The following is a 21600-nucleotide window of genomic DNA, read 5'->3' as shown; positions in this document are numbered from 1 at the left end:
GAGGAAAACCCTCTTAAAAACTCGAAACCTAGTAATTGTACGACCAAAGAACGGGAAGCAAGAAACAACAAGCGAGGTTATCAAAGCTAAAATCATGGTATCCATGAAAGAAGACCTTAAAAGAACACGGATAAAGGCAATTAGAAAGATGAGGAGCACCGGAATCGCCATTGAGATGGAGACTAAAGGAGAAATACAAGCGATCATGCAAAACCCCAAGCTGGCAACTCTGGGACTGCAGGCGGAAACCCCTAGAAGGAGGGGCCCAACGGCGATCATATTTGGTCTACCAAGGACATTGGCCCACAAGACCTAGTAGAGGAAATCTATGAGAGAAACCTACAGGAGATCATCCCAGACCGGAAGTGTAAGGAACTTATAACCCCGTGGTACTCGACTATGTCCAGAGATAATAATGCTCGAAATTGGGCTGTTGAATTCACACCAGATGCATGGCGGACTGTAAGGGACCTGACCCGACTTTATGTGCAATGGAGCTCACATAGATTCAAGGAACATGTGGTGGTGGTGCCGAAATGTTTCAGATGTCTGAAGTTTGGCCACAGCACCCACAAGTGTGTGCAGAAGGCTCTGACCTGTGGACACTGTACAGAAAAGGGGCACGAGTTCAGAAATTGCCCAAATAAGAGCAAAAACCCTACATGCGCAAACTGCAAAACACAAAAAAATGGATGCAAACCACTCAGTAAGAGATTCAAAGTGCCCATGTTATATTAAAGCTAAAGGAATATACCAAAACAGAACCGATTATGGGGACACGCGGAAAAAAAAATTATAACTGCACAGTGGTTAAGATTTTCCAGCACAATGCACAGAGGGCTAAAGCGGTTGCCGACCAGCTGAGACTGAACGCCGATGAGGAGGGGGCTAATATTCTTCTAATTCAGGGTATCAGCCATGAGTGTAATACACTCATGGTAAAAAACATAAGAAGCTACCCTTTAGCCTACAAGCTCATCCAAAATGATGGCGACACCCCATGGGCAGCAATAATAGTGCGAAACCCTAACATAACGGTGACAAAAGTCAGACAGCTGTGTTCGTCGTGGGCAGTCTGTGCCCTCGTGATGTCTGCGCTGGTAGCACAGTGGTATCGTCACCGTCCTCCCCACACCGGGTGGAAAAGGCCTGGGTTCGAATCCTGTCGATGACGCGAGGAACTTTAATGGGCTTTTTTCACTCCGTGGCTGAGTTAGTTGGTCTCAGGCATAGATAGCAAGGTTTTTCTCCCCAGTAACTGGGGTTTTTTCGTCCAGCAAAACAGGCAAATCAACCATAGAACATACGCAATTTACAGACACAAATACGGGTTAATGTATTTAATTACGGGTAACCCTAAAATAATAATTTTTTTGTGCCCACGTGATCTCGCCAATTGGGGACTTCTTTGTGGTCTCCTTCTACTGCCGACCGGGACAGGATATCACTCCAGCTACGAACTACCTGCAGCACCTCCTAGACATATTACCAGAACAAAAAATAATCAATGGATCGGACGTCAACTGCAGATCGCCTACATGGCACAGCACCACAGAGGATAGAAGAGGGACCCGCAACAGGGAGCTCCTGCAAGAGTTCCTCTCTGGATCATGGCTGACTGTCCTAAACAAACCGAACCAGCTCAAAACCTTTTGCAACCTACAGTGGGAGGCGACGATTGATATCTCACTCGCCACAACCAATTTGGCCTCACATGTCGTAGACTGGAGGGTAGAGAACTCCTGGACCACATCGAACCATCGGGTAATCACCTTCCGGAACAAAAGAAACCTTGCCAGAATTTCAGCAACTAAGCATCAGCTCAGTAGGTTCGCCATCAACAAAGCTGATTGGAACCTCTTTGAAGAAACGCTCACTGAAGCAATCATCCACTCTAGATGTCAAGAAAGGGTATGTCTGCCAGGGGCAAAGGTTGATGACGTTCTACAGCAGATATCATCTTTTAAGGGCACAACAGGTGATATAGTTGTACACGTGGGCACTAACGATATCAAGAGTAGGAGACCGGCGAAATTACTTAACAAGAACAGGTCACTGTTGAAAAAAAGCCATGAATTAGGGTTGAATTTGAAAGTGTCTCCAATTCTGCCCAGACACGATAGGAGTATATGATGAGAGCCTTGTCGATCAATTCGGCCCTGGAAAGATTGTGCAAGGCTCAAGGGGTAGAATTTTTTTCAGCCTGGACTGTACTTGTTAACAGGAGGGATTGCTTCTACAGGGATGGGATACACTTAAATAGAAAGGGTGCAAGAATATTTGCTGATGCTATCCAGGCAGTGTTAGGTGGGTCGGAAAACTGCTAGCTTGGGGGGATACAAAGACAAATAGATTAACAGTAGCCACTGGCAGAGGTGAAAGAGATTCTTGCACTGCTTCTATTGGAATGAGCAGAAGCCTGAAAAACAAGATTCAGGATATTTCAGAGACTGCTGGGAGTCATTTGCGGTACAAGTAAACACATGGGTTGTGTTAGGGTAGCTAAGAATAGAAATAGGTGCATGTATACTTGCGTGTACACCAATGCTAGGAGTTTAGTAAATAAATTTGATGAATTTGAGGTATTGCTCAAAAATTCAAAGGCAGATATTGTTGGGATATCAGAGACTTGGTGTCACACAGATATAAGGAATGCAGAAGTGGAATTTGGGGGGTACAACGTCTACAGAAAAGATAGACTGGATAGGAAGGGAGGAGGGGTTATGCTATTAGTTAAGAAATACATAAAATCCAAGGAAGGTAAGCCAGTAGACATCGCTGGACAGTGCAGTGTCGAGTCAGTTTGGTGTGACATAAGCATTGGGAGATCAAAATTGAGAGTAGGAATGTGCTAAAGGCCTAATGACTCTGATGAGTATAATAAGGAACTGTACAGGGAAATAGAGTGGGCCAGTAAATCAGAGTGTCTTATAATGGGAGATTTTAATTTCCCAGATATTGACTGGAATTTGTGGGCTGGTCACTCACACACTAGCAAGGCTTTTGTGGATTTATTGGATGATTATTTCTACATCAGCATGTTCGGGAGGCAACTAGAGGGAGGAATACTCTTGATTTGATTATCAGCAGTGATTCTTCATGCATTAAGAATCTGCAGATAAATGAACCACTAGGTGGCAGTGATCACAGTGTGCTGAAGTGGGATTTACTCAAAGAGGTAACTACCATTAGGGGTAAAGGGTAGGGTTATTGCTTTCGTAAAGGCGACGACGATGGACTGAGACAGTATTTAAATTCTATACAGTGGGACCAACTGATGATGTTACCAACAGTAAATGCAAAATGGGAAGCATTCAAAGAACTTATCTTGGAAGCTACTAGGCTTTACATACCAACTAAGAAATATTGTTCAAGGTTTAGGCCTAAATGGATGTCAGATGAACTGATGAGGCATATGGCAGAGAAGAAACATGCATGGGATACATACAAATTAACACATGACACAGAAGCCTATGATAGATACAAGTTGATCTGTAACCAAGTTACAAAGGAGGTTAGGCAGGCGAAGGCAGATTACGAGAAATCTTTGGCAAGGGATGCAAAGAAAAACAGCAAAGAGTTCTTCACTTATGTAAATTCTAGAAGGAAGGAAGGGGATGAATCAGATTGGTCCACTTGATATCGATGGGTCAACTGTTGATGATCCTGCTCAGGTAGCTAACAAACTAAATGAATATTTTGCATCGACATTCACACATGAGGAGTTATTTAGCGAGGGGAAAGCCAGAGGTGTATTCAACTCTAGCAGTAAGCTAGAGAATCTTGTAATAACTGAGAGTAAAGTGGAGGAGAAATTGTTGAAGATAAACACAAGAAAGGCACCTGGGGTTGATGGGATCTATCCAGTTATATTAAAGGAGGCAGCAAAGGAAGTAAGCAAACCCTTAGCCATAATTATGAGAGCTTCCTTGGACTCAGGGGAGGTACCCATAGACTGGAGATGTGCAAATGTGATCCCAATTCACAAAGGAGGATCAAAAGCTGACACAAGCAATTATAGACCTGTGAGTTTAACTTCACTTCCAGGAAAATTAATGGAGGCACTAGTTAAAGAAGCACTGCAGGATCATTTAGACAAGACTTCAGTTATAGCTCGGATACAGCATGGTTTTGTTAAGGGGAAGTCTTGTCTGACCAATTTGATTGGATACTATGATGCAGTCACAAAGGAACTGGATGCAGGGAATAACTTTGATATTATATACTTGGATCTTAGAAAGGCTTTTGATACTGTTGCACATGGAAGACTGCTGCACAAATTGGAGCAGTGTAACATTGGAGGCAAATTGCTGCTGTGGGTAAAGGGGTGGCTGAGGGGGAGAAGACAGAGAGTGGTAATCAATGGACACTGCTCGTCGTGGACTAATGTTATTAGTGGAGTCCCTCAGGGCTCAGTGTTGGGTCCATTATTGTTTTCTGTATTCATAAATGATATTGATGATGGTATATCACGCTTAATGTCGAAGTTTGCAGACGATACAAAGGTAGGCAGGGTTGTCAAGGACACTACTGACACTATGCTGCTGCAACAGGATCTGGAAAGGTTGAGCAGATGGGCTGAGAGGTGGCAAATGAAGTTTAACATTGACAAATGTAAAGTACTACACATGGGAAACAGCAACCCCAGAGCAACGTATCAACTCTGTGGTATTGCACTGACAGTGGTAGAGAATGAAAGGGACCTGGGGGTGGTTGTGCAGGCAGATATGAAGTTCTCTGAGCAGTGCAGACGGGCTGCAAGAGTAGCTCATGGTGTATTGTCAATGATATATAGGAATTTTTCTAGCAGGGATAAGGAGGTGATTATTCCCTTGTATAAGGCAATGATCAGGCCACACCTAGAGTACTGTATACAGGCCTGGAGGCCTCATTTCAAGAAGGATGTAGAGCTGCTGGAACGAGTACAGAGAAGGGCAACAAGATTAGTGAATGGAACAAAGGGGTGCTCTTACGAAGAAAGGCTTAAGATTTGCAAATTACAGTGTCTGGAGACTAGGCACCAGCGAGGTGATCTGATAGAGGTGTATAAAGCATTGAATGGTTTGAGCATGCTCAATGCTGATGGGATTCTTCCTCTCGCTCAGAATAATCACCTGAGAGGGCATAAATTCAAATTGAGGAAAGACAGATGTAGGATAGACGTGCGGAAATTTGCCTTTAGCCAGCGAGTGGTTGGTTGGTGGAACAGACTTCCATCCCTTGTCGTGGAAGTTGATAGCCTAAATAAGTTTAAGGTTCAGCTAGACAGGTATTTTGAACGAACAGAGGGGTGAAGTGGGAGTGGTTTTTTTTTTTTTCTTTTTTTTTTTTGGCTGATGCTGCATAAGCTTGCTTTCTTGCATCAAATGCCTCTACTAATGCTAATGCTAATGCTAATGCTAAATCCAAGCGGAGACTGAGCTGGATGCCCAGCAACAAAAGACTACGGATCTCATAACAAATGTCACTCAAATTGCAATAAAAAGAAAAAATCCTATGTCCGGAGCGGTCGCATGGTGGTCCCTGGAGCTACTGGAACTGAGGAAGGAGGTAGAATGAAGAAGAAAGGACTTCCAGTGAGCCCGCAGAACGTGGCCGGCGCACAACTATACAGGACAGCAAGAAACCAGTATACAGACAAGATTCAGAGAAGTAAAAGAAACACATGGGAACAACTAGTGAAAACAACGGGAAACAACGACCCCTGGGGAGTGGTGTACAAGGTCACTACAAACAAACTCCCTAGAGGCGAGGTACTCACAACAACAAGAACTCCCCAAGGCCAGCTAACCACTACATGGGAACAATCGATAAACAACATTCTGGATACTATCTACAGGGAGTAAGTGGCGCCGAGAACTGAACAACAGCGAGAACTCTGCCACCAGAATGATAACTATGATCCAGAAGCACAGGAAACCCCCCTTCACCTTGGAAGAGCTGGAGCAGGCGGCAACAAGGATTAGAAACAAAAAGTGCCCTGGCACAGACCAGATGGAACCTGAGATCGTCAAGCGATTGGTTGAATTGGCACCCAACTACTTCTGCACCTATATAACTGCTGTCTGAAAGCAGGATACTTCCCAAAACTGTGGAGAGCAGCTAGTCTAAAATTAATCCTCAAAAATCCTGGCAAGAACCCTGAACAACCAGAATCATACAGGCCAATAGCACTCCTAACCATGGCAAGTAAACTCTATGAAAGACTTCTACACAAGCGACTTCAGCAACACTATACAGCAGTGGACTTAAATGCACCAAACCAATATGGCTTCAAGGCGTCTGTTGGCGTCATGAGGAGATTCCTCATGGCGTCTGTTGTGGATCCTCCACAACAGACGTCATGAGGAATCTCCTCATTGCAGTGGAAGAATGCCAAAGCAAATACTTCCTGGCCATTTCGGTGGACTTTGCCGGGGCGTTCGACCCCCTCTGGTGGCCAAGCGTCCTTGGCAGTCTCCAACAGGTGCAAACTCCAATAAACCTCTTTCATGCCATCAGCTCCTACCTCTCACAGCGAAACATAGAAGTCATAACCTCTTACCAAAGATTAGCCAGAGAAGTACACAGAGGATGCCCGCAAGGGTCAGTTTTGGGCCCACTGTTGTGGAATTTCGTCTTCAATGAGTTCCTGCGTATCGACCTGGGAGACGTCAAGTCACAGGCATTCGCCGACGTCCTAATATTGACAGTGGCGGCTAACTCCAGAGCCCAGTTGGAAATAGCAGCAAACAGAGCCCTCATCACTCTACAGGAATGGGCAGAAGCGAACTACTTGGTAATATCGCCCACCAAAACAACATCTATACTCCTCAGGGAAACCCTTGATCCAAGAAGACCCACACAGATAAAAATAAACGGAGTCACAGTCAGGTTCGCCACCGCAATGAGATATCTTGGCATAATCCTCGACACAAAGCTCACGTTCAGGCCACACCTCATACAATTCAGAAAGAAAATTAGTAACTATGTTGCCATGGTAGTCTGAGTCACGCGACGAGACTGAGAACTAAACAAAAGAACACTGGCTCTTTATTACAAAGACACTTTTATCCCCATAATCACATACGCAGCTGCCACGTTCTACCACAAAATGACAACTGTAACCCACAAAAGGATCCTGAACTCAATACAACGGTCAATATTGTTGAAAATAACGCGAGCTTGTAATACAGTCAGCACAGAGGCGCTCCAGATTCTAGCGGGAGTCTTGCCGCTGGATCTGGAAATCATTAGATGTGGCCTGACATATTACATAATGAAAGGGATTACCATTACCTTCTTGGGGCATACAATAGAACCGGAAAACGGAGAAAAACAATAGAAAGCACGATTGCAGGTACACTTGAAACAAACGTGGCAGACTGGTCCACCTCGCACAAGGGCGAGGTAACAAGGAAATTCATCCCCCTTGTAGAAAAAACCTACCCAAAGTCACCTGCGTGGCTCCACCCGGGCCTCTACACAACCTTCATGCTGACTGGCCACGGACCCTTTAATGACAAACTCGCCATTCTGGATATACTCCAAGATCCAAACTGTCCTTGTGAAGAAAGAGAAAGCTGGGAGCATCTGATGTACCAGTGCCCCATATACGAGGACCTGCGGGGTATCTTCATAACGAGACTAAGATTCATACCCCAACAGCAAGAATATCACCTATTGGATTCAAGGGACGAATACCAAATCCTGTCCAGATTTGCCTGGGACCTCTTCACAAGAAGAAGAACTCGAAATGCGATCAGGAACTGACGAGAAGATCCACTGAAGAGAATGTCGTAAGCAAAATCACATAAGGACAAGACATCCCAAGAGACATTGAGTTTGACTCTCAATTACAATGATCAATCCTCCTGACCACTCAAAGACAAATTGAGATAACCCGACCCAGCCAAACAATAATGGTGGACGCAGCGCCTGGCTGACAGTGATTTTCCACCAGCTGAGACAAATAAGGAACCAATCTCTCCAAAGAAAACACCTAAAGCAGGAATAAGAAAACACAAGGACGGGGCTAGCCCCATAAATTATGCAACTAGAAACGATAAAACAAAGTGCAGCTTAATTGCCAAATGCCACATGGCGACCTGAAGAGGGCACCCTAGCCCCCCTTCATCTTTGAATTAAATTCCCCTGGGGGGAAGGGAGGGAACGGGTTTTTTCCCCTCGTCTCCTTCCCTCCTTGCCATCCCCACTTTTCCTTTCTAGTGGTGCATGGACCTGCCCCACTGAAACCTGGGGCCACCTTCTCTATTGGCCCCATACTTCTGCCTTTCTCCCCCATTCTTCACTCTCCCTCCCCTCTCCATCTGTACGCTTGCGAAATTCCCACACACCTAAATTTAAGCATGTCAAATCACCTTTCGCCCATATTTTGGCCTTTTCAAATTCAATCGACACCACCATCGCGCAATCGATTAGTTAATTTTTTTTTTTTTTTATAGGTCCTAACCGCCGAAATCTCAGGAAACTATGCGGCAGGACCTGCCAGAGTAAATGAGTCTACTGGGTTCCTGGTCTGCCTCCACGGGGAAAAAGTGGCATTTCCCAGTGAACTGGTAAATCCAGTAAATCTCTGGCATTTCCCAGTGAACTGGTACACCCACAATGAAAGCAACGCGGAGATGGGGGAAACCTCTGGTGCCGTTAGACATCAATACACTTTCACTTTCACTCCCCGGCGGCCAACAGGCCGTATGAACAATGGGCACAACAAACTATATACCACATGACCCATACATTATTTTTAAACCTCTGGCATAGACAAGGTAGTGTCACTCGATACGTAGAACATACGCGGAGATGGGAGAAATCGCCGGAGCCGTCTTACCCTCAACATAACATACTTATACTTTTGGGTTGCCAGGCAGGCACTTTACCCACCTGGCTAGCCCGGTCGGCCTTGGAGTTCTCACACCCTGAATATTTTCAGAAATAGTTTTTTGAGTGGTCGCTCGGATTTTCCGCCACGCCACTCATAGACACCCAGTTAAGTACAGTACAAACCAGTTGGTTTGGTTTTAGGAGAATCGGCGACTAAGGCCATTTTGCTCCTTGTGTTCTGAGGTCAATTTTCTGAACAAAAAACCCGACATGGAGGGAAAACCACGCTACCCTCGCCTGAGACCGACTAAGTCAGCCACGTTGTGAAAAAGACCCATAAAAATTCCTCCCGTCATCGACGGTATTCGAACTCGGGTCTTCTTTCATCCGGTGTGGGGAGGTGGGCGATCCTACCAACTGTACTACCCACGAGTTGATATTTGATAACAAGATTAAATGCTTTCTTTTTCTGGCATTGTATTTCATAAGAATTTTATTACCGATATTTCCTTTTAAATCTCCCCCTTGTTTCTATTAATTGGCATATCTTTAAATTTTCTCAATATTGAGAAATAGTTTCTTTAACGTTTCTTTGATAAAATCCCTTCCCCTTATTATTATTATCATTAGTCATATGGCGCAAGGAAGCTTGAGGCTTATGCTGCACCAGCCAAAAATTCCCGAGTTACCCTGAGAGAGAGAGAGAGAGAGAGAGAGAGAGAGAGAGAGAGAGAGAGAGAGAGAGAGAGAAGAATGATGATATCCAGCTCAGGACCCTGGGTGTGCCAAGAGCCCATACTCATCAGATGTGGGCCTCTGGGTTCTTCTCCCGATAATTTCAAAATTTTTAAAATGTGAAGATAATACAATTAATAGAAATAAGGGAAGGATATAAATGTATGCATTCTTCAAGAATATCGATTGATAACAAAAAATCGTTTTTTTTTTTTTTAAATCGAGGTTTAAAATCAATGTACATAATTAGAAGAGAATTGATTTTGAGTAGGTAGATTAAGCTTCATGGGTCTCTGGTTGACCAGTCGGAAGTCAATCGCTATCGTTCTTATGATATCATATCCCTTCACTTACTTTCCTGTTTATTCTGACCGTTGAGAGGAGTTGTGCCTGTGACAGAGGAAATGGTATAGTTCCGGGACATTGATGCTATGCAGGGATTATAACAGCTATGCAGGGATCTGCACCTATGCAGATCCATGCATAGCTGTTATAGGTGCACCTGCATAGGTGCTGATCCCTGCTCACCAAATATTATTATTATTAAATCCGTTTATTATTATGGCAAGTGATTGCTTTCACCCATTTTACACAGCCGACCGGCTAGAAGGGTGTACAAAATGCAGGAATGGCAATTTTTACAATACTTACCAAAGTGCAATTATTTACAATATTTTCAAAAGTGCAAACCATTTACAGTATTATTTAAAGAATGTAATTATCGACAAAATTAAAAGAGGAAATTATTCACAGTATCATATAAAAGTAGATGTCCAACAGTTATTTTATATGTTGGTCATTCCATCTTATTCGTAAAGTTCAAGTTCCTAGCCTTTTTCAAGTTCAAGTTTCTTTATACTGTACTTCTATAGTTCAAGCAAGTTGTGCGTTTCAGAGAGGACTTCACTCTGTACTGCTTGTCTTCAGAGTATTTCACAGGGTCTATTGACAATGAATTGAAAAGGGCGATTGCGTTGTTCATAAAAAAGTTCTTCAGACAGCACAGGTTGGACAGTGTAGAATGCAACGGTAAGTAGGGGTTGTCACTACTGCGTCCAGCACGTGGAGTAGAGATAACTCCATGAAGACAGGGGGCGTAAATCACACCAGTTAGTATCTGAGACAGAAGAAGAATATTCCTGGATGCTATGTGAACTCTCCAGGGATGATCTTTAGGTTAGCATATAAAACAGACCTGGAGATGGTGAATGCGTTTCCTGTGACCCTGTTCATACATCGCATTACCCAGTACTCGACTGCCAGGAATCTGTTTATATACGACGTCGGGGAAGAAGACCAGGTTAGTGCATATAGAGCGATAGGTTGTAGGCGCCGCTGGACATATCCTCCGACTACATCGACATTGAGTAACCCCATCAGCTCTTGTCGAATTGCCGACATCGCAGAGAAAGTCTTTGTTTTCATGGTCGAAAAATGGTTCTGAAAAGTGAGGTCCTCGTCCCAAGTCAAGCCGAGGTGAGTGTGAGACTTCACTTTCCTTATCTGCACTCCGTTGTGATAGGCTCTGATATCAATCTTGATTCTCTTTTTTGTAAATGTGATTTGAGCTGATATAGATATGTTTAGCTCCAGACATATCTGCAATAGATAGGCTACAAGACTGTTGATTAGGACAGCGACTCGCTGATTTATGAGGTGGGTTTGTTCAGGGTCTTTTGATTTTATATATAATTTGAGGTCATCTGCATATGATGAGAAATCAGTGTACTGTACCTTGAGGGGAAAAGTTCAAAGGCAGCGGCGAACGACAAACCGGACAAGACACATCCCTACGGTGTCAGGATGACATGGTTCCTAGAGTTTATATATGACAGCACTATGGTAACATATTTAAATTAGCGAATAGGACGTACTTTGAGATTGTATTTGGAAAACCAACTAGCCAATTCAACTATTTTAAGAACCAGTATTTAATTGATAAGAATCCAGATTAGGAAACTGGGAGCAAAAGGACCATATGACTGAGGGAGACACTAGAATTGCGACGATGAAGTAGAAAATTTAATCGACAATGAGATGAGTCAGGATTGGGGAAGCTGGAAGTTTCCTGTTTGACTGCTAATATAATTGCATATGTTTTTATTCCTGTGTCCTTAAAGTGGGGGAAGAAAACGAAGTCCAAATCTTCAGTCTCGGTATCATTGAGGAATAACTGAAGAGATATTGGTTATACCACGATATTTTTGTCCTTGGTAAAACTAATCTGAACGGTGTTTCTCCTTTCTTATCAAGAGCCCAATGACATAACTCTGATTGCACAACTATGGGGTGAAGATGTTTTGTGAAAACACTGTCATGAAACAACTTTTTATTGTTTATTCAAATATTTACTGTCACGAAACATTTTTACTAAAAACTGAGGGCTCTTGAATCATACAAGATTAGTTCAGGATCTCTCTAGATCCTAATTTCTTATTAATAAGATCTTTGACTGTAAAAGCTTTATAGAAGCGAAAGAGGTCTCTACAGATTCTGAAGGACTCAGAGGAGGGCAGGAATGAACAAATTCTCAAAAGCTGTCTTTATGTAAAATAACATAAAGACACTTTACTTTTTCACATAAAGACACAGTTACTTTTTTCTCGAGGATTTTAAATTTGAAAAGTGTATCGTGAGGGTAGTGAGAACGGGAGTGGTGGAAGCATTATGACCGAACACATTACGAGTATAGATCGCTTAGTTTTCCTCATTATCTTCAAAATGGGTAATATCAATGCTCTACTAATTAGAGTGCAGTTTTGGAATATACGTTTTTGTGGTTAGTACGAGAGGGAAGCATAATATTCCAAATATGACTGACACATTTCAAATAGCAGGATATGACTGAGTTTCGAGAATATGATTAAACCTTCAAGAAGAGGTGCGAAGGTTCACAATATACACAACTACATAGTTTAACCACAAAGATGGGAAATCTCAGTCAGTGGATTGAAAGTGTAATCAAGGTCATCAACAGTCTCACTGGGAAAATTGTTGAGCTTGATTAGACGTTCCTTCGAAGTGGTGTTTTCTTTTTCTTTTTTAGTTGATTAACTTGTATGGTGGAATGGGAAAGGGCAGCGGACTGTCTTCACGCAACTTGATCCACTGGAATTATCGATCTTCGTGAAAGTTATCGATTCTTGTTAGTAAAGAGTCTTTATTCAAGCTTTATTCTATGGGATGACTAATGATTTATAGTCTCGATTTGTAGGAAAAAGCACCAGTGTATTTTGTAATTCTGGTTAATCAGAATTACTTATAACTCAACTTAATCTTGTACATTCTACCATTTTCTATTTAGCGTTTTTTTGGCAATGAAGGTTCATTTAGCTTCATGATTGAGTCCTGGTAGCACCTAAAATGATCATTTAATAGGTTGGCTAAGTTGCATCAGGGCGAGTTGCAATGATTAGTTTCAGTCACTCTATTTCAGCCGTTTTTGTAGGATGATTTTAGCTTATAGAAGAGCATGAAGTGAGATTCAGTTCCTCTTTGTGTTGATGTATTTCAGTGTTTCTCTACTACTTTTTTACAGATTTTCTGGGTTTAAAAAAGAGATATAAGTCACCCCCATAACGCCAATTTTTTATTCTACAACTGCTCCAAGTTTTTTTTTTTTTTACTTCAAAAAACTTAATTGTAACTGGTTGGTTGGAAAAAATATTATCTATTGGTCGTTGTAGTACGGTTTTAGGAGTCAGCGACTAAGGCCATATTGCTCCGTGTATATTGTCTGTAAATTGCGTGTGTTCTGCGGTCAATTGTTTGTTTGCTGGACGAAAAACTCGAGTTTCCGGGAGAAAAAAACATGCTATCCTCACCTGAGACCGACTAACTCAGCCACGTTATGAAAAAGACCATAAAAATTCCTCACGTCATTGACGGTAATCGAACTCAGGTCTTTTCCACGCGGTGTGGAGAGGACGGCGATCCTACCAACTATGTTACCCACGAGGGCATCTGTTGGTAATAAACTTGCCATTGTACTTATGAATGTGTAAATAGGATAAACAAAAAATGACATGAATAAGTAAGTCCACTTTTTGTTCATATACATACACATTTTTATACAAATATCAATGAATAATGATCAATAAAATTACAAAAAAAATTCTAATGCGAAATTAGAGCTTGTTTGAATGACATCAAAATTTCAACCCTAGATTTAATTTGCTGATGGCTAGAACCGTAACGAGGTTGTGCAATAAAGAGTATTTATTTGCTTACAATTAAATCTTTTTTTTTTTTTTTTTTTTTTTGGAGTATAGATTTAGCAGTACAGAGTTAGTCTTCTCTCCAGATATTAGGAACTTGTGGGTGGTGGCTCAACGTTGGAGCTTGCTGAGTGCTTGGTTAGCTCTGGTTTCTAATTGAGCTCTGCTGTCTGCATGTACAACCAGAGTAGGAGTGATGGCACTTTGAACCAAACTGACCAGGGGGGGCGGTCTGTCAATCCCCCAATGACAATGAATATACACACACCACACTGTAAAATTAACAATGACAACAGATAACAATTTTTGGATCTGTAAAATTAACAATGACAACAGATCCAAAAATTGTTATCTGTTGTCATTGTTAATTTTACAGTGTGGTGTGTGTATATTCATGTTCTCTTCTGCAACAACAGATCCAAAAATTGTTAACATTTCAACTGTTCAGAGTACTTTGAAAAGTCTTTTTTATTATTAAAAATATCATCTTTTTACTGTTTTGCTAGGTAAAAACCAGCAAAGTTATTTGTCTGTATGTCGCACACATGCAAATTTTCAACTTTTGATTGTAAATAAGAAAAAAAAACGCTTTTTTATTTGAAAAAACCCTATTATTTTTCACTATTTCTAATATGTTCCCTTGATTCCAAATGTGTAATTTCTGAAATTTTGAGTGATGATGGAATTCCTGGAAACACAAAAGATCTAAAATGTGATTATTTCAATGATAACGGTTAATATTTTTTTAACCTTAGACGTGTCTTAACACCATAATCGTTTTGAGGGGGGTTTTTTAAGAACCTGTGAAGTTGTGGCTGGGGTCTGAGGGTTGAATAAATGTTGAAGCTGTATTTTTAAGATATTTTTACTTAATTTTCTTATATTTCTGTCTCTTGACAGTGTTTTGCATGTTTCCACCCTGATTTTTACTGTGATGAATGAATTTCATGTTTTGACAGAACAAAAATGTTGTAATGTGTAAGCAAATTTTTAATTAAAAATCTCACAAACACATCTCTTGGGTACATGGGAAAAAGCCGATTATTTTCTCTCTTTCTGACCATTTTCACTAATTTTAAAGGGTCCATTAATTACTTGTACACAGTTTCCGTTGTTTTTTCATGTTAATGTGTAAGCTTATTGGAATTCTGAGAAAAAAACCCAAGAACGTTATAATCATTATTAATCCCCTTGAGTTGGTGATGACGCTCTATATATTTTTGAATCATGAGGCTTTAATCTGCTGGGACACCGTAATCCTCTTGTGTGGGTGGTGGGGGTCTCAATCTTAAATAAATGTTGAAAAACATTTTATTAAGATTTTTTACATAATTTTTGTTAGATTTTCCGAGGTTTGGCTGTATTTGTTTGAGTTTTACGCCATTTGGGGATGTTTTTTATGATTTGAATGAGCTGTTCAGGTTCAAATTTATCTTATAGTACACGGAAAATGCTTAAACTTAAGAATTTTAAGTTGATTTTTTCACGTTTGTTTTGAAAAGGTTACAAAGTGTTGATGGATAACTGAAAATTTATTAAAAATCTCAGCTTTTAACTGTTTTGGATCCATTCGCAGTTGTTGAGATTGAATGTTATTTTTTCCCCTCCATCAGCTTGTCAACAAGTGTTGATTTTAAACTACCAGTCAATGTAGCTTTACGATATTTATTTTTCATAATTCCAATAATTCCAACTAGTCGGATGCGAACCGTTTTACAGTCGTTTTGCGTAATGTTTGGAGTTGGAATGCATAAAAAACCTGAGGGTTGGATTGAAAAGTGGGCGAAATCGTTTAAGGACAATTTCTCTATCTCCAAAGAGAAACTGCCACAAAAAGTTCGATTTTACAAATTATAGCAATTGAAAATAATATAACGGGACAAATTTTCCGGTTGGACACGCAAAATATCTAAAGGTGACATGTGATTTTCTCAAACTTTCCCATTTTCAGTGAAGATCTTATGGACAAACAAAGGCTATCTTTCGTAAACTTTGTGAAGTTCCAAGCTGTGCTATCCCTTAACGGCTAAAATATACAAAGGGTACTAGGAAAGTTTTGCAATACAGCTTTGTTTATTTAATTTTTTCAAAGTAATTTCCTCTACATTCAATACACCTCTCCATCCTCCGAAACCAATCTTTAAACCAGTTCTGCCAAGTTTCACTAGGGAGTAAAGCACACTCGTTGTCCCGAGCCCGTAGAAGGTCCTCATCACTGGAAAACCGCCTCCCTTTTAGCTTCATTTTCACATGCGGGAACAGTGCAAAGTCGCATGGAGCAAGGTCTGGACTGTAGGGAGGGTGCTAGAGAAGTTTCAGTCCTGTCGTGGTCAGATATTCGGTGCAGGCTTTGGCGCGGTGAGCTGGAGCATTATCGTGATGGAGGTACCAGGTGTCCATTCTTGACTTTGGCCGCAGGTTCTTCATAGATCCAATGACTTTAGGCAGGCATTGTTCAGTATACCACTTAGCTGTGACTGTCTTCTGCGTGTCCAAAACGACACGTTCCACAATTCCACTCGATTTGAAAAATACAGCTATCATTTTCTTCTTTACAGATCGGGATTTTCTGACAATTACGGGTGTGTCGTCATCATCAAAGACCCAAACTTTGTTTTGAGCCTTGGTCGGCAGATCGTAATAGTACAGCCAAGTCTCGTCACCTGTCACGATGTTGTTCACACACCGAGATTGTCCCTTATCAAACTTTTTTAACATCTCCCGGCACCAAGTCACACGTCGTGTCATCTGCTCTTCAGTCAGTTGATGCGGCACCCAGAGAGAACAAAGTTTCTTCACGTGCAAATGATCTTGCAGAATCGAACGAATTGCTGGTGCATTTAGGTCACTCGCCTGTTTTCGTCAAGCATTTTCCTCACAGCAGTAACGTTTTCCTCCGTAACTGACGTTCGTGGCCTTCCCGGCCTCTCCGAATCCTCCAGAGTGAAATTTCCCCTTTGGAATTCTCTATACCACCTGAATATCATTATACGATGTGGACAATCATCATCTAGTGCAAGAGTCATTTCTTCTAAGCACTGGTCTATGGTTAAACCACGCACGAAATTATACCGCAAAACTGTCCTTATCTCATTTCGTGACCACGATGCCATTGCAAGCACTTTACACTCTCACTACTAATGAATAACTGAGCCCATCGACTTGGCGCGGCGGCTACAATGCACGTATGAACATGTCTCAACATGCAGCAACAAGCAGCTTCCTGTGATTCATTGTTGCGTCATATTGCAAAACTTTCCTAGTACCCTTTGTATATTTGACACCTACAAATAGGTTGTGAAAATTATAAAATCTGTTAATTTTTAGGTGTATATATCTGTATTTTCTCATTTCTATTACCATAACAGAACGTTCATTTATGAAGTTTTAAAATTATATCAGAAAAATATGTTCTAAATCTTTGCAGTTCACAGATCCAACAAAATGTGTGTTAACAAATTATGTAAAAAGGAGCATGTTAACTAATAAGTTGTTTTTAGCAACAGTAATATATACGATGATTCCGGTACGTACGTACACGCGGGCGCGTACTCACGTTCATGAACGCATCTCATTGGTTAAAATTTTCAGCTTTTCCTACCAATCTCATTGGTTGTATTGGGTTAACATTTGAACCTGCTTGAGTTTAAAAGGGGGCTACTTTTGTGTTTATTTCTTCATGCTACTCTCACGTTTTTTCCGTCCTTAGAATGTTGTGTAGCTACAGTTTGTGCATGTGTTCAGGGTCAGGTGTCTGTTATGATAAAAGTTCAGAGTGTTGTGACCCGTGGGTTTCCTGCAACGACGTAGACCTTTTGGAAGTTGCTGACTGTTGTGAGACCTTTGACTGGAACGCCTTGACATATTTTCCGAAAATACGGAGTTCAACTCCCTTCGATTCCTGCGACGACATAGACCTTTCGGACGTTGCTAACCGTTATGAGGTCTTTGACTGGAATGCCTCGACATATTTTCCAAAAACATGGAGCTCAACTCCCATTAGTACGGGGCAGTCCTGTATCGATTACACCAATTCATCTCTATCGCTGGATGATAGCCTCTGTTCATGGGAAGTGTCTATGAAATTTTCAACCTCTGCAAGTTTGCATCTTTCATACGATGGTGATATATCCGCATCCAACTCCTCACGGTAGGCATCGGAGGTGTCAATAGGATCGGCATACGTTGATCGTGAGGTTCATTCACCGGACATAATTATTGTCAGGGAGTATGAAGAAGAAGGCAATGTAAATGTTGGTGGTCCTCGGAATCCCTATGCCGTTGACGAGAGCGGCTTTTCCACGTCCGGTGCTTCCACCGTGCCCATCATCGGGCACGATCGGAGTAACGACGCTTTAACAACAGATGGTGGTTACAGTAGCTTAATATATTTAGGTTAGGGAATCTTTAGTTGTAAGTATTTTGTATCTTTCGTTAGTTTTTTTAAGAATAAAATAGAATATTCTTTTGTAACTTTTATCTGTGTCTTTGTGGTTCCTTAACATTATTATTGATAGAGAAAATAGGTTTTAATTGTTAAACTATTGATAATAGATACTAACGTCTTAGTGTTTTGGGAAAAACACAATCGCAGGATCACAATAATTATTATTGCGTTCATATAGACATGCAATTATTTTTTATTGGCTACAGAGACATGTTACAATTATGTAAAAAATATGTTGTTTAATTGGGAATTGTGTTCCTGGAATTAAACCAAAGGGTTATGACGTAAACGGAGGTTTATGGCACTGCTGTTTTGGGGTTTTTTCTCAGAGTTCTACCTATCTTGCGTTTTCAGGCTTATGGACATATTAGTATACAGATTACGTTTCGCACAAATGTTGGAAACATTTTTGAAAAAATATTGTGGATATCACTTAAATTTTTGCTTGTTATCGTGCAAAGCTGGTTTATGATTGGTCAAACTCCCGCGTGATAATTATAGCATTTCAGTTGCCTTTAGCCGTGGGGTTGGTGTCATTACAATTTCTGTATCTTCAAATGGATTGCTCGTGTTGGTTTTGTGAATGTTTCAGCCCTCCATTCAGATTCTTGTGTTGTAGTTATCAAAGTGGAGAAGAAATGTCCAGAATTGATAAAATATTCGCAGCGAAAGGAAGACAACGTGTCCAGGATTGTGGCTCTGGGTAACATACAATTTCAAATGCAAACCATTCTCGTTCAGCTGTGTATGTGTGTAAAAATTTCGCTCACTGGAAAGACAAAATGTGAACTCTAATAAAACTAGGTGAGTGGAAAACTATGTAAATAAGTTAAATTTAATTGCTAAGTACTTAAACTTAGCATCGCCGGTCTATTTTTGTGGAGCTCGAAAATTTTTTCCATACTGTAAATGCTGAACACTTTCTGGAACTATGCTTGAAAACTTCATACGGGAAAACAAAAAATGGATTGTTCTCATAACAATATGCAATCTGAATTGAGATTTTATTATTAGTAAAGACCTGTGCGGTCTCTTTAGAATTCCGAAAAAAGCTCGTTTAAACCGTGTCTGCAATGAAGATTTTCGAATTTTAACCAGAATAGTAAGAATGTTATATAGCTTGGGAGTTACGATGTTTACCTTGTAATTTTCACACAACTTTTGGGAAATTTCTTTTAAATTTCCCCTTAAAATTCAACCATTTTAAATTAATTTCGAACTTTATAATTATGAAAAAACACATTAATTGCATTCAAGTAATAACACTAATCAAATTATAATTCTGTGTTCGAAATAAAGAGAACCAGTGAAATCTTGCCATGATTGTGTTTGACTGTTCGTTGTACGGCAAACAACAATATTCACGAAGATGTTCATGTACAAATTTATTCAAATCTATTCGAAAGCAACTGTAGTTCAGTATTCAAAACAAAAAAGGTCATCCGTTAAAATCTGTCTTCATTAAAAATTATATTGAAAATCTCTTTCAAATCACAAAATACCATTGATTTCTTCATGAATACTTTGATTATGTTCAAATAATACCATTGATTTGTACATGAATACTTTAAAAAATATCATCGACGTTCAAATAATACCATTGATTTCTTCATGAATACCTTAATTATGTTCCAATAATACCATTGATTTGCTCATGAATACTTTAAAAAATACCATAGGTTAAACTACTTTAATTATGTTCAAATAATACCACTGATTTGTTCATGAATACTTTAATTTATTGCCTAAAATTAACATGTTTAAAATATTGGTCATGAATGCTTAAAATAATACCATTGATTTGTTCATGAATAGCACTAATTTATTGCCTAAAAATAACGTTTAAAATAGTCTTCTCATTTAAAATTCTTTAAAAATATACCAACCAGCAGTAAAATTAAAAAATCCTCTCTTTGAATTCCAAGAATTACCTCAAAGAACTATGACGTCATAAGACATGTTACACTATGCATGTTTTAACAGTGTGCGACGGTGCCGCCGCCTAGCGGTGGGGGTGAGAAGTGGGAGGTAGAAAACTGCCCTTGGTCAGCTAGGTTAAGTGTTTCTGTGGCAGCGCCACCTGGCGGCGTATGTGGGGAGCGGGAGGGTGGAAGACCACCCGCTGACAAAATCGGTTCAAAATGTTTCGGGGGTAGGGGAGGGGGGAAGGTCGCCAGACCATCCGCTGTGAAATTCTGTTCAAAGTGTTTGCATGGCAGCGCCACCTAGTGGCGGGGTTGGGTCGACGGACCACCCGCTGACAAAATCTGTTCAAAGTGTTTCGGGGTGGGGAGGGAGGGGGGAGTCGCCGGACCACCCGCTGACAAAATCTGTTCAAAGTGTTTCGGGGTGGGGAGGGAGGGGGGAGTCGCCGGACCACCCGCTGTGCAATTCTGTTCAAAGTGTTTCGGGGGTGGGGAGGGAGGGGGGAGGCAGACCGCGAGCTCGGAGAGGGGAGGGTTGGCGGGGTGGGGGAAGGGAGGATTGACAGACCGCCACCCCTGGTCAGTTTGGTTCAAAGTGCCATCACTCCTACTAACCAGGACCAAGTCATCAGCCAAAGCGAGGTATTTTGCACACTCGAGGTCCATTCCAAGGAACTTGTCAAAGACAATGGACCAGGAGAAAGGCACAGGGACTGAGCCCTAGGGAACCCCGAGTGACAAAGCTGGTGATGTGCTGGTATCTAGTGCAATCATGACTTTTCTTTGGTTGAAATAAGGCTTGACGCATCCATACAGATTTCTAGGGATACTTGAGTGTCGCCTTAGGACACTGGGCCACCAGAGATGGTCAAAAGGTCCAATGAAGTCCACAGCAATAGCTAATGAATATTTGGTGGTTGCTGCAGTAGCTGAGGTGATCAGGTATTGTATTGTGTCCTCTGTACTAGATCCTTGTTTAGACCCAAACTGCAGCGGAGAGGATAAGAATGAGTAGCACCGTTTCCAGGAGCTTGGAAAGAAGGGCTATAAGACAATATGACTTGGGATGTTCAGCTAGCTTGTCGGCACTCTATAGTATTAGCTTAAGGTTTGTCTCCTACCAGAAGTTTGGGAACTGTCCTGCATCAAAGCATTTGTTGAATGTGGCTGTAAGGTGCAAGTGTCAAGTAAAGTGTATTCGTGTCTAGCGGCACCGGAGGTTCCCCCCAACTCCGCGTTGCTTTCATTGTAGGCGTTACAGTTCACTGCAAGGGCCAGAGATTTAAAAGTGTATGGATTTTGTAAGTGTAGTGCTGCGTATCGTTGTTCTTCTGGCCATTTAGCTGCTAGACTCCTGCTGAAGTCCAACGTTGTCCACACTTAGCCTCGTGGAGGCAGACCAGGTTCCCGTAGTTGATATTTTACTCTGGCAGGCCCTGCCACCTAGTTTCCT

Source organism: Mastigoproctus giganteus, chromosome 10 (assembly GCF_048544385.1).
Source record: "Mastigoproctus giganteus isolate SK-2022 chromosome 10, ASM4854438v1, whole genome shotgun sequence".
NCBI lineage: Eukaryota > Metazoa > Arthropoda > Arachnida > Uropygi > Thelyphonidae > Mastigoproctus > Mastigoproctus giganteus.
Note: the sequence above shows the minus strand (reverse complement) of the source record.